A 13,798-nucleotide genomic window follows, 5' to 3' on the forward strand; every position below is an offset into this window, starting at 1 on the left:
ACCTGCATAGGCTCTTCGGGTGATGGTAAGACAGGGAGGGAAGGCTTGGGGTGTGAGAGCGGTGACATGGAGATTCTAGGGTGGTCAGTGGTACCCTTCTCTCTCTGTCGGTCCCTGAGTCGCCGGTCAACTCTGATAGCTAGAGTCATGCTGTCCAAAAGCGAGTCAGGAGTAGGGTATGCCACCAACATATCCTTCAATCTGTCACAAAGACCCACCCGAAACTGATATCTGAGGGCCGCTCCACTGCCGGAACTCCGAGCAGTACTCCTCCACTGGACGTCGGCCCTGTCTCAACCCGGTCAGTTGACGTTCGGCGTTAGCTGCACAGTCTGGCCATCGTACAGTAGGCCTAAAGCTGAAAAGAACTGGTTGGGGTTCTGTAGGTCAGGGGAGTCAGGTGATAGGGAAATGCCCACTACTGTGGTGGCCCTTGAAGGAGAGACATGATGATGCCTACTTTCTGAGCCTCATCCCCTGAGGAGCGAGGACGCAACCTAAAATACAATTTGCATCCCTCCCTGAAGGCACGGAATGTCCTTCTGTCCCCTGCGAACTTATCAGGAAGCTGGACAGGTGGCTCGGGAGGTGTGGTGGAGGTCACCGTGAGCTGTCGGGGTGCCGCCTCCTGTTCCTGGACCCTTACAGCGAGCTCCTGAACCATCGTGTTGAGTCACTGCATTTGGTCCACAATATTAGTCAGAGCTGTCCGGTTGTCTATGAGGCAAAATGGCGGTATTTGGCTGGCTATTCTGTCAGGACTGGCAAGCACAGACACGACAGAGACAGTGGGCCCTGGATCTGAACCCACCCACTGACCCTACCTAATTGCCTCGGTCGACCCTAAACGGTCGCGGACAACCACAAAGGCGTTCCCTACACTGCGTAAGTGAAACACAGAACAATACGGACAGACAAAACACAATATAGAATAGTAGAACAAGCCGAGTCAAACCACACGGGCAACGCAGTACAAAGTCAGTAACACAAGGGATAGTCAAAAGTCAGGCGGAGGTCAGAACACGAGTAAGTCAGGCAGAAGGAATTAGGACAGGGTTCGCAGGAATAGGACAGGGGGAGCTGGGATCAGAATGAACTAATAGCCAGCGATTAGAGGCTGGCTCTGACTTACTATTATACTGGATCAGGAGCCCGGACCAAAGGCTGATCGGTCCGGCCTCCTGAATCCAGACACATAGCAGCTGGTGCACTGCAGGCTGAGTGGCAGAGCGATCTGTCACTCAGCCTGCATTAAAGCTGCTCAGCTGAGTGCCGGCCGGCAGTCACGTGACCACGGCATCCCTGGTTGTCAGGGACGCCGTCGGGTCTCTTTGACGTCACTCGGCTCCGGTGGGCGGAGCGGCGGCACGCTCCTGAGCCGGCCGCTGGAGCCGAGCTGGAGACAGACGTCGCTGGAGCCCGGGAAGGTAAGTTCCTGACAGTCCCTGGTTTAGCCCACTAAGGGCACGTCATTAGAGATGAGCGAACCTGGAGCATGCTCGAGTCGATCCGACCCCGAACTTTCGGCATTTGATTAGCGGTTGCTGCTGAAGTTGGATAAAGCCCTAAGGCTATGTGGAGAACATGGATATAGTCATTGGCTGTATCCATGTTTTCCAGACAACCTTAGAGCTTTATCCAAGTTCAGCAGCCCCAGCTAATCAAATACCGAAAATTCGGGTTCGGATCGACTCGAACCCGAACCCAATTCGCTCATCTCTACATGTCATATATACTTTTCCAGTAGCCCAGTAAGGGCACCTGATATATACTGTTCCAGTCAGGGCCGGCGTCGGCACCAGGCATACTCGGGCAAGTGCCGGGGCCCACAGTGCCTCAAGGGGCCCCCCGCACTTGCCCACGCCATTTCTTCCCCTCTCCCTCCCCTCTCACTGTGCTCACACACTGACACACATCGCACTGTGTGCAGGTGGTGAGCGCACACATCATTACCTGAGGGTGTGGGGGGAGGGGAGATGACCCGGGCGCAGGGATGAGGGGGGCGCTGGTGAGCCACTTAAGTCATTTTGTGGCTCCTCCAGGCCTCAGTCTCTCAGCGTCGGACCAGAGTAGAGGGGGGCGGGGCTCACTGCACGGCAGCCTGTAGAGGCCAAACAGCAGGTCAGGGCCCAGAAGCCTCCCCACAGTGCTGCTGTCTGTATGCTAGTGTTGTGTGTGTAAGTCTATGCAGGTGTTGTGTATGAGTATCTGTCTATGTGTGCTGGGAGTAGGAAGTGGGGCATCGGCGCTGCCTAAGCAGACGGTGCCTTTGACTGACGGGGCCAGGGTTTTGGAGGAGGGCACTGGGCAACAGCCGGGCTAGGGGAGTTCTGATTGGCTGGGGGGCGGGCTTACCTGGAAGCAGTCATAAGCGGGGCCCGGAAGTCACGTGCCACTCGCCCCCAGCGTCCGGCACCAGAGAAGACCGTTTCCCACCCTCCCCTCTTTTGTTTCCTAGGTTTCTTGTTTTGAATCTTCTTTTCTTATGGGTTTTGTCATGAAGGCAAGGGTATTTTGCTACAGTTGTGTGTTTGATTGCTGTCACAGCTTGGCGGGGGGAAGGACCTTGCGGTGGTTGACGGAGAACGGTCGGCGAGGCACCTTGGCGCACCAACGAGGACATGCCCACCGCAGGAGCGGTGGCCTGGCATGCAGGTAGCCTCGCAAAGAAGATAGCGCAAGGTCCTTCTTCCTTCCCTATTGTTATGTCTTTATTGTTAAAATTTGTTAGACAAAATAAACAAGCTGTGGCCTTCCCCCACGCATCAAAGTATTGGAGTTTCTTGTCTTTAATTATTACTATTACAGTATCCTTGGTAATTCGGTCATGGTAGTGTCCAACAAGGGGGTGCGGATACCGGCAGTCGTAGGGTCACCTGTGGCATATCTGCTGCAGTGGATTTATTGCAGATTTTCCCCTTTACTTTCCATGTGGGAATCACAATAGGCAATAAATCTACTGTTGTATTGCTATTTTTTTCTGTTAGGGTGCGTTCACACCTACAGGATCTGCAGCAGATCTGCAGCAGATTTGATGCTGTGATCAGTTATTTAAATGAAATCTGCTGCAGAAAATCAGCTGCAGATCCTGTAGGTGTGAACGCACCATTAAAATGTTTTCCAGGACTCCGTAGGGCAGCATCCAACTTCTGTACCCACATATCTATCTCTCCATTTAGTGTAGGTGATCAGCAGTGTATTATAATAAGTATATAATACACTGCTGATCACCTACACAGAATGGAGATATATATATATATATATATATATATATATATATATAATATATATACATATATATATATATATATATATATATATACACACACACTCATACAGGGGGGATTATAATTATATAATACACTGCTGTATACCTACACAGAATGGAGAGACATATACTTATTATCCCCCTCCTGTATGAGTGTGTATATATCTCTCCATTCTGTGTAGGTATCCAGCAGTGTATTATATACTTATTATCCCCCTGTATGAGTGTGTATATATCTCCCCATTCTGTGTAGGTATACAGAAGTGTATTATATACTTATTATCCTCCTCCTGTATGAGTGTGTATATATCTCTCAATTCTGTGTAGGTATACAGCAGTGTATTATATACTTATTATCCTCCTGCATGTGTGTGTGTGTGTGTGTGTGTGTGTGTGTGTGTGTGTGTATGTATGTATCTCTCCATTCTGTGTAGGTATACAGCAGTGTATTATATACTTATTATCCTCCTGCATGTGTGTGTGTGTGTGTGTGTGTGTATGTATGTATCTCTCCATTCTGTGTAGGTATACAGCAATGTATTATATACTTATTATCCTCCTCCTGTATGAGTGTGTATATAATACACTGCTGTATACCTACACAGAATGGAGATATATATACACACTCATACAGGGGGATAATAAGTATATAATACACAGCTGTATACCTACACAGAATGGAGAGATATATACACACATACAGGAGGATAATAAGTATATAATACACTGCTGTATACCTACACAGAATGGAGAGAAATATACACACACACATACAAGAGGATAATAAGTATATAATACACAATTGTATACCTACACAGAATGCAGAGATAGAGACCCTCTAAAAGTGATGCCACATGATTTACTATACAAAGGGGCCCGCTGAGGCTCTGTCGCCCAAGGGCCCACCAAATCCTGGAGCCGGCCCTGGTTCCAGTAGCCCAGAAAAAGACACGTCATACATATTGTTCCAGTAGTCCAGAAACAGGCACGTGATACATATTGTTCCAGTAGCCCAGAAAAAGGCACATGATATATACTGTTCCAGTAATGTTCGTACAGCATGTCGCGTGATACGTGCGAATAACATGACGCTCTGCGGACGCACATTGGAATCATGTATGTAACGCTGCGCAAGAAATACGAAGGAAATGTGTGAACATTGCCATAAACGTTCGTAAAGCGTTCGCAAATATTTTTCCTTCGCAACTGCGGAGAGTGGCGTTATACTGCGATTTTAGGGTGTTGGGTGCACCCAGGCATGCTCCCCCTAATGTCCCAGTGTCATTCTGGAGGTGTTGGCATCATTTAGGGGGGTTTCATGTGGGACTTGGTGACCTCCAAGTGGTCGAATTTTGATTTCCAAGTGCCGCAATTTTTTTTCCCATAGACTATAATGGGATCGAATATTCATTCAAATAGTCGAATCTCGGTGCCTATTCGATTCAAATTCTCGAAAGTCGAATATTTCACTACCCCACTAATATTTGCCCCACTAATTGTACTTTGCAATTTTTTCATAAACTACACTGGAAAACCAGAAAAAAAAAATGTTTGGTGAAATTGAAAAAACAAAACAAAACCGCATTTTGTTTATTTGGGGGTATTTGTTTTTACGCCGTTCGCCCTGGGGTAAAACTGACTTGTTATATATGTTTCTCAAGTCGTTACGATTAAAACGATATATAACATGTATAACTTTTCTTTTATCTGATGGCCTGTAAAAAATTCAAACCATTAACAAATATATGTTCCTTAAAATCACTCATGCTTATAGCGCTTTTATCCTTTGGTCTATGGGGCTGTGTCAGGTGTCATTTTTTGCGCCATGATGTTTACTTTCTATCGGTACCTTGATTGCGCATATACGACTTTTTGATCGCTTTTTATTACAATTTTTCTGGATTTGATGCAACCAAAAATGCGCAATTTTGCACTTTGGGATTTGTTTGCGCTGACGCCGTTTACCGTACGAGATCAAGAATGTGATAATTAATAGTTCGGGCGATTACGCACGCGGTGATAGCAAACATGTTTATTTATTTATTTTTATTTATAACCTGGGGAAAGGGGGGTGATTCAGACTTTTATTAGGGGAGGGGATTTTTTATTGACAACAACACTTTTTTTTATTTTTTTTACACTTATACTTGAAGCCCCCCTGGAGTTAAGGTTATTCCCCCTTGGGTTAGGGTTATTCCCCCTGGGGGACTTCTAGTATATACACTTTGATCTCTCATTGAGCCAAAAACAAACGAGTGCCTAGCTGAGGTCGGCGCCATCTTGGCGGAGACCCCGGCAGGTAATAGACACGGAGATCGCTCCTCCGGGACAACGTCCCGGGGGAGCGATCTCCGCCACTAGACACCAGGGAAGTGCTGCATCTGGTAATCGGATGCAGCTGTCAACTTTGACAGCTGCATCTGATTACCTGATTAGCGGGCACGCCGATCGGACCGTGGCAGTTCAGAGGGGGGTCGCCGCGCGGCCCCGTTCTGAAGCCCCATACCGGCAATAGGGCGTAAATATACACCCTTTTTCGTTAAGGGATTAATAGTCTATGGCGCCAGTTTATATTTTTGTGGTACAACGATTGTTGTAAAGTAGCAGCACATATAGGCTTTGGTGTCACAAGCCGTCTGTTTCATTGCAAGTTAAGTGTTTGTTTATTTTTGTGGTACACCACTTGTTGCTGAGGAGCATCACATAGAAGGTTTTGTGTCACTTTTCTAGTCACCCAGACAAACACTGGAGTGATTTAGACATAGCAACCAATCAGAGCTCAGCTTGAATTTTACCAGAGCTGATTAAGATATAAAAGCTGAGCTCTGATTGGTTGCTGTGGACAAATCCCTCCAGTTTTCTGGCTTTTAGATGGCCACCACTGATTTTCCATATGATTGGTAACACTAACTTACAATGTTGAGAGTTGACTGAAAGCAATGGATCACCTCCTGGAAATGTTTTTGAGGGCATCCAGGGTTCCTAAAGCCAAGTATGATGACCTCAATCCCTTATATTACACAGCATCACAGTCCAGCAGTAACAGCCGTGGGGGCTACATTGGGTTCCATAGATTTTTGTTGTAGAAAACAAATGTTTTGTCTTGTAGTTGGAGTTGTGCTTTAAGTCGTACCTTGTCTGAGGGGATATGAGGTAGGTAGAGGCCATTCTGTACTTGGTCTGGTCCGGCTGTCCGGCTGGGTTTCCTCTACAGACAGACGGACATTGTCTACTAAATTAAAAAACAAACCATTTATACAATTATAATACTATTACAATATATTCAGCAATGAACAAATACATACAGATCACTGGCAACACTATCAATGATCTGTCCATAGGGGCAGACAGGAAATACACAGATCACCTCTTCCCTCCTGCCCTGAGCCCATATACTGTCAAAAGTACTGTTAGTAATATAGTAGTAGTTGCACTGGGCTGGACAAAGCGCACCTGTAGCGCAAAACTGATGCCTCTCTAGATGTGCCCGCTTGCCATCTTCCCCCTTCCTCGCCTGCACTTCGTGTCCACGAATAAACTGAAGACCCCACTACTTTTGGGTGAGTGACAGACGTCTCGTTCTTTTTTACTATTATAGACTTCCTTACCTCCGTGAGTGCACCACCCTAGAAGTCTGTTCAGACACGACTTTTTTGCTGAATGCTCATTTATTACGCTGCTATAGCAGTGGTGCCGACCTCTCTCTCTCCTGGACTGTTAGTAATATATTGTGCATCACAGTGATCTAACGTCATACAAGGTTATAGACATAGATCCCTACCAATGGTGTAGCTACCATAGAGGCAGGGTAGGCAGTTGCTATGGGGCCCTTGCCGGAGGGGGGCCCGGGGGAGAAGGTAAGAGCTTGTGTCCTTCTGCTTAACCCCTTGCAGTGTGTAAGTGACACAATGTTTACTTACATGCTGCATCACAAAAAAGGGGTTAACAAGCAGAAGACAGAGATCTCTGCTTCACTGCACTAATAACCTCTGACCTACATAGTTACATAGTTAATACGGTTGAAAAAAGACACATGTCCATCAAGTTCAACCAAGGAGGGGATGGATACAAAGAAGGGGGAGGGGTGATAGGTTCTATACATATGCATTTATATTATTTTGCTCTAAGAACTTGTCTAGGCCGGTTTTGAAGCCCTCTACTGTCTCCAGCTGCGCAATCAAGTAGGAAAGGAAAAAGTGGAGAGCTCCTGCAGAAGTCAGGGGTTAACAGTTCACCAGCAGTAAAGCACATATATATATATATATATACAGGGCCGCCGATAGGGCAGTACAACCGGTACTGCCGTATGGGGCCCGGACCCTAAGAGACATGGGGGGGGCCCCCCCCGCCCGCCGCCCCCCGCCCGCCGCCGCCCGCCACCCCCCGCCGCCCGCCGCCGCCCCCCGCCCCCCCCGACCGCTACGCTAGGGGGGCTCGCACGGCCCCCCTTGCCACCTGTGGGGGGGGGGGGGGGTTGTGCCGCTTCGGTCCGGTGAGCTTCCGGCACACGCTGCCTCTATCACTGGCCGGAAGCTCACAGCTGCAGCCCTGCGGTCCTTCTCTCTTGCTCGGCAGCGGCGCACGTGACGTCATCGCGCCGAGCAGGAGAGAAGTTCCTGGACCGCGGGGCTGCAGCTGTGAGCTTCCGGCCAGTGATAGAGGCAGCGTGTGCCGGAAGCTCACCGGACCAAAGCTGTGCATGGGAAGGGGGGACCTGCCTCACCTGCCTCACCTGCCTCTGCTCCCCCGGCCGCTCCCTCTTCCCCCAGCCTCTCCTCCTGTACCCCCCCTCCAGCCTCTCCTCCTGTACCCCCCCTCCAGCCTTTCCTCCTGTACCCCCCCTCCAGCCTCTCCTCCTGTACCCCCCCCTCCAGCCTCTCCTCCTGTACCCCCCCTCCAGCCTTTCCTCCTGTACCCCCCCTCCAGCCTTTCCTCCTGTACCCCCCCTCCAGCCTCTCCTCCTGCACCCCCCTTCCAGCCTCTCCTCCTGTACCCCTCCTCCAGCCTCTCCTCCTGTACCCCCCCTCCGGCCTCTCCTCCTGTACCCCCCTCCAGCCTCTCCTCCTGTACCCCCCCCCTCCAGCCTCTCCTCCTGTACCCCCCCCCTCCAGCCTCTCCTCCTGTACCCCCCCCTCCAGCCTCTCCTCCTGTACCCCCCCTCCAGCCTCTCCTCCTGTACCCCCCCTCCAGCCTCTCCTCCTGTACCCCCCCTCCAGCCTCTCCTCCTGTACCCCCCCTCCAGCCTCTCCTCCTGTACCCCCCCTCCAGCCTCTCCTCCTGTACCCCCCCTCCAGCCTCTCCTCCTGTACCCCCCTCCAGCCTCTCCTCCTGTACCCCCCCTCCAGCCTCTCCTCTTGTACCCCCCCTCCAGCCTCTCCTCCTGTACCCCCCCTCCAGCCTCTCCTCCTGTACCCCCCCCTCCAGCCTCTCCTCCTGCACCCCCAGCCTCTCCTCCTGTACCTCCTCTAGCCTCTCCTCCTGCACCCCACAGCCTCTCCTCCTGCACACCACAGCCTCTCCTCCTGTACCCCTCAGCCTCACCCCCTGCACCCCCAGCCTCTCCTCCTGCACCCCCCAGCCTCTCCTCCTGTACCCCCTTCCAGCCTCTCCTCCTGTACCCCCTTCCAGCCTCTCCTCCTGTACCCCCCCTCCTGTACCCCCTCCAGCCTCTCCTCCTGTACCCCCTCCAGCCTCTCCTCTTGTACCCCCCCGCCTCTCCTCCTGCACCCCCCCGCCTCTCCTCCTGCACCCCACAGCCTCTCCTCCTGCACCCCCCAGCCTCTCCTCCTGCACCCCCCAGCCTCTCCTCCTGCAACCCCCAGCCTCTCCTCCTGCACCCCCAGCCTCTCCCCCAGCCTCTCCTCCTGCACCCCCCAGCCTCTCCTCCTGCACCCCCAGCCTCTCCTCCTGCACCCCACAGCCTCACCCAGCCTCTTCTCCTGCACCCCTCAGCCTCTCCTCCTGCACCCCACAGCCTCTCCCACAGCCTCTTCTCCTGCACCCCCAGCCTCTCCTCCAGCCTCTCCTCCTGCACCCCACAGCCTCTCCTCCTGCACCCCACAGCCTCTCCTCCCGCACCCCAAAGCCTCTCCTCCTGCACCCCACAACCTCTCCCCCTAGCCTACCCTCCTGCACCCCCAGCCTCTCCCCCAGCCTTTCCGTCAGCACCCCCCCAGCCTCTCTGTCAGCACCCCCCAGCCTCTCTGTCAGCACCCCCCAGCCTCTCCTCCTGCACCCCCTAGCCTCTCCACCAGCACCCCCAGCTGCTCTCCCTGCCCCCCAGCTGCTCCTCCTGCCCCCCATCTTCTCCCCCTGCCCCATCTGCTCCTCCGCCTGTCCCCCATCTTCTCCCCCTGCCACCCCAGCTGCCCAATCTTCTCCCTGCCACCCTAGCTGCCCCCTATCTGCTACCCCTGCCTGCCACCCCAGCTGCTCCTCCTGCCCCCCATCTACTCCCCCTGCCACCCCAGCTGCTGCCCCCGAGCTGATCCCTCTGCCCCACATTGCTCCCTCTGCCCCCCCAGCTGCTCCCCCTGCCCCTCTCACCCCAGCTGCTCCCCCTGCCCCCATCTACTACCCCTGCCCCTCTCACCCCAGCTGCTCCCCCTGCCCCCCATCTGCTCCTCCTCCTGCCCCCATCTACTCCCCCTGCCCCCAGCTGCTCCCTCTGCCTCCCCAGATTCTCCCCCTGCCACCCCTAGCTGCTCCCCCTCCCCGTCACCCCAGCTGCTCTCCTTCCCCCTGTCACCCCAGCTTCTCCCCTTCACCCCAGCGGCTTCCCCTGCCACCCCCAGCTGCCTCCCTTCCCCAGTCACCCCCAGCTGCCTGCTTGCAGACTAGTTGTGGTCGGAGAAGTCTTCTTGATCGCTGCGCCAGATGGAGAAGAAAGCAAGAAGCGACGGCAATCGGAGAAGACGTCACCTGTGAGTCATTAGTAACTGCACTGTAATCACTTCTATAGTGTGCAGAGCCTGTGTACCATTGGGGTCTAAATGGGTCAGTGTATTGTTTGCGGTAGTGTACTGACACAGCCCCGTGGTCACTACAGTACACTAGCGCAAACTTTTAAACTAGGACCCAACTACAACAGCCACAGGCACTACAACTCCCAGCATATGCTGAGGGCTGCAGACTGTCAGTAAATGCTGGGAGTTGTAGTGCCTGCAGCTGTTGTAGTTGGGTCCTAGGTGCATTATACACTGGATGCTTTGTAGCATATAAGAATACATAGATCTGTGGGGGCTCAGTGCAGGGACGTGACCGCAGAACATCACTAATAGGGGATAGTGGGAGATGTTTTGTTCTATCCCCTATTAGTGATGTTCTGGGGTCACTTCCCTGCACTGAGCCCCCACAGATCTATGTATTCTTATATGCCACAAAGCCTCCAGTGTATAGGACCCAACTACAACAGCTGCAGGCACTACAACTCCCAGCATGTACTGACAGTCTGCAGCCCTCAGAGTATGCTGGGAGTTGTAGTACAGTGTAGACAGATGTATTGCTGGACCTTCAGGGCTGATGGTTGTCACCCACAGATTGCAGCCACCAGGAGCCTCTGCACACAGTGATTTATTACAGGGTTGTCCTCTCAGAGACTACAACTCCCAGCATACCCTGAGAGCTGTATAAATGTAGGGATTTGTCACAAATACAGATGAATTCAGGAAAGGAGCGGGGTCAGCATGTCGTGTCTCACTGGTTCTATATTGGTGGGCCCCAGGTCCCCCAGTCCGACACTGGACAGAAGCGGCCCCCAAACTAAGACGTCCCCGGCTCCTTCCTTCCTCCATCACATTTGTTTGATGAGAACAGCGGGCATCAAGCAGAGCGACACCCAAGTGCCAGGGTATATACCATGCATGTACAGTAATGGGGGGGGGGGGCGCCTCAGCGTGCAAAGTGCCTAGGGCAGCATAAACTCTAAATAGAGGCCTGGCTGCCGGCACTTCATACCAGCAGCCTATGGGAGGCCGGGCCGTGACCTCTCCGGCAGGCGTGATCATGTGACGTCATCACGCCTGCCGGAAGTCCCGTCCCTGCGGCTCGCAAGATGGAGCCCGAAGAGGAGGAAGAGCTCCTGCCTGCACAGCGCGGATTAGGTGAGTAGGATGTTTGTTTTTTTAGGGGCACCTCTGGGGGCATTATTAGTTCATGGGGGGCACCTCTGGGGGCATTATTAGTGTATGGGGGCACCTCTGGGGGCATTATTAGCATATGGGGGCACCTCTGGGGGCATTATTAGTATATGGGGGCACCTCTGGGGGCATTATTAGCTCATGGGGGCACCTCTGGGGGCATTATTAGTGTATGGGGGCACCTCTGGGGGCATTATTAGTATATGGGGGCACCTCTGGGGGCATTATTAGTGTATGGGGGCACCTCTGGGGGCATTATTAGTGTATGGGGGCACCTCTGGGGGCATTATTAGTGTATGGGGGCACCTCTGGGGGCATTATTAGTGTATGGGGGCACCTCTGGGGGCATTATTAGTGTATGGGGGCACCTCTGGGGGCATTATTAGTTCATGGGGGCACCTCCGGGGGCATTATTAGTATATGGGGGCACCTCCGGGGGCATTATTAGTATATGGGGGCACCTCTGGGGCCATTATTAGTTCTTGGGGGGCACCTCTGGGGGCATTATTAGTATATGGGGGCACCTCTGGGGGCATTATTAGTATATGGGGGCACCTCTAGGGGCATTATTAGTTCATGGGGGGCACCTCTGGGGGCATTATTAGTGTATGGGGGCACCTCTGGGGGCATTATTAGTGTATGGGGGCACAGCAGGGAATCCTACATACAGGGGGCACAGCAGGGGATCCTATATACAGGGGGCACAGCAGGGAATCCTACATACAGGGGGCACAGCAGGGGATCCTACATACAGGGGGCATCCCACATTCCTACTCGCTTTACTGCACATAACACCAAACAGCGCAGTTACTATGGGAACCTACAGGAGGGAGAAAGGGAAGGAAGTTGCTAGAAATGTGCGGAGCCTAAATTGTTTGTCTCGCAGGTTCTGAAAAGATGAAACGTATCTGGAAGGAATCATCATGGAGGTCTGGGCCGGATGGAGAGGAAAAGGGAAAGTGACGCCTCAGATCAAAGAAGACATCACCGGTGAATCACTGTTTGACACTTTTCTTATTTTGTAGAACATCATTTAGTAGGGGTGCCCCGAGGTGACAGCTACTACATTATCTGTACTCAGAGATATCACTGTGTTATCTGTGCTGTTACATAGGACTGCAGGTGACAGCTACTACATTATCTGTACTCAGAGATATCACTGTGTAATCTGTGGTGTTACATAGGACTGCAGGTGAAATCTACTACATTATCTGTACTCAGAGATACCACTGTGTTATGTGGTGTTACATAGGACTGCAGGTGATATCAGGTGATTTCTCCAGGTTGCAGAAGTTCAAACTTTATTGTGCCCTGGTGTGCTGGTGTCTGTATACATGTGTGCTGGTGTCTGTATGTGTGTATACATGTGTGCTGGTGTCTGTATACATGTGTGCTGGTGTCTGTGTGTGAGATCAATTCTAGAGAACTGGCTCATATATCCCATTTTCCCGAGTGGCTTAAAATGTAACCTCTGTTATACAGTTATAAAATTGTAGAACCTAAATGTGAACAAGGTGCAATTCAAATAGACACTTGCTTGTATAGCTGTCTCTTGTGCTCTGTATGCAGTGCATTATATTCACCCTTGCAACGTACAATTTATAGCGTGTCTACAAGCCCAGCGGGGCTCATTATGATGGAGACTAAAACTTATACAAGAGTGGGGTAGGGGTTCCCCTGTATTCAGAATGCTGTTGAGTGCTAGGCAATGCCCCGTTTGGGATTATTGAATTTCGAGGGTCTATGCAGAGCAGGATAAAGACACCTCTGCTGCACAAACAGGATCTCCTAGAAAGCGTTCTCACCGCCATGTATTCGCTATCAGTGGCTTGGGTGAGCTAAACTAGTCTGCCTGGGGGGGGGGGGTGTGATTTGTATATGCTCACTAACATGGAACAGCCTCAATATATTAGCCTTATCAACATATTCTATGTTAGTGAGCATACCGGGGGGGGGATATTGGTGAACATATACAAATCAAACAGCCCCCCAGACCCTCGAAATTCAATAACCCCAAACGGGGCATTGCCTAGTACTCAACAGCATTCTGAATACAGGGGAACCCCTACCCCACTCTTGTATAAGTTTTAGTCTCCATCATAATGAGCCCCGCTGGGCTTGTAGACACGCTATAAATTGTACGTTGCAAGGGTGAATATAATGCACTGCATACAGAGCACAGGAGGCAGCTATACAAGTAAGTGTCTGTATGGTGACATTTAAATTGCACCTTGTTCACATTTAGTTTCTACAATTTTATAACTGTATAACAGAGGTTACATTTTAAGCCACTGGGGAAAATGGGGTATATGAGCCAGTTCTCTAGAATTGATCGGAACCAAATTATACCTCCCAGCAAGGCGTGGGGCGAACACACTATTTTTTTTTTTAT

The sequence above is a fragment of the Dendropsophus ebraccatus genome, chromosome 9 (assembly GCF_027789765.1).
Source record: "Dendropsophus ebraccatus isolate aDenEbr1 chromosome 9, aDenEbr1.pat, whole genome shotgun sequence".
Lineage (NCBI taxonomy): Eukaryota > Metazoa > Chordata > Amphibia > Anura > Hylidae > Dendropsophus > Dendropsophus ebraccatus.